A 687-nucleotide genomic window follows, 5' to 3' on the forward strand; every position below is an offset into this window, starting at 1 on the left:
CTTGGTCTCTCAATTATTAGCAGATATGGAATGTAGTCCTTGATTTTCAATTTGATCAAATTCGATTCTTCAATCTTTCTAACTTTAGCTAATTTCGCCATTCTCTAATATTTCTCATTAACAACCGTTTTAGGCACGTGAATTTTGAAAATTTTACACCCCACTTAATATTTTTCCAAATTCATTCCCTCATGTGCCAATGCTTATCCTCGACTTTGTCTGAACTTCACCATTAATTTTACCTTGTTGGGTTGTCAAAGTCGGCTGACCCGTCCGGCTTCATCCAGAAATGGGAGGGGTCAACCCGATCCGTGATTTTTTATTTTTTTTTGTTCCATGAATTGGGAAAATCCCAACCCAACATGTGTTGGACGGGTTAACGGGCTATACAGGCCAGTCCGTTTATTTTTTTAAAAAAATATATTGTTTAAATATTTAAATTTTCATATAGTTTTGGAATACAACCCCCAACTTCTGAGTTAACAAGTAGCCATTTAGATTTCTTTTTTCACGGGGGAAGGTGGGGGACAGTTTGGTGTCTACATGCATACATACACCGGACGCACCATGCACGCAAGACATTTATGTTTTTGAGAAAGTAATCTCATCGGATAACAAATCTCCCATCTCTTATATATATATATATATATATATATATATATATATATATATATATATATATATATA

The sequence above is a fragment of the Ipomoea triloba genome, chromosome 16 (assembly GCF_003576645.1).
Source record: "Ipomoea triloba cultivar NCNSP0323 chromosome 16, ASM357664v1".
Lineage (NCBI taxonomy): Eukaryota > Viridiplantae > Streptophyta > Magnoliopsida > Solanales > Convolvulaceae > Ipomoea > Ipomoea triloba.